Consider the following 310-nt stretch of genomic DNA (forward strand, 5'->3'; position numbering starts at 1 on the left):
CTGATCCGCCGCGCTAACTCAGCGCCGACCGTCAGCCAGGACGGGGACGCAGGGAGGGAGGAGGGAGGCGGGAGACAGACCACACCCCAGCCCGCACCCGGCCGGGCAGCCTGCAGCCCGGCCCAGCAGCGCGGGCGGCCGCGACCCCGAGCCCCCGCCCAGGGCGCCCGCGGTGAGCTGGCCCTAGCGGATTCGCCCAGGGTCGGCCGGGGCGGGGCCTGCTCCTCAGCGGCTCTCGCCCCGCCCCCGCCCCGCCTTTCGCGCTGGCAGGAAACGGGGGCGGGCCCCGGGCCTAGCGTGGCGGGAGGAG

Source organism: Manis javanica, chromosome 5 (assembly GCF_040802235.1).
Source record: "Manis javanica isolate MJ-LG chromosome 5, MJ_LKY, whole genome shotgun sequence".
Lineage (NCBI taxonomy): Eukaryota > Metazoa > Chordata > Mammalia > Pholidota > Manidae > Manis > Manis javanica.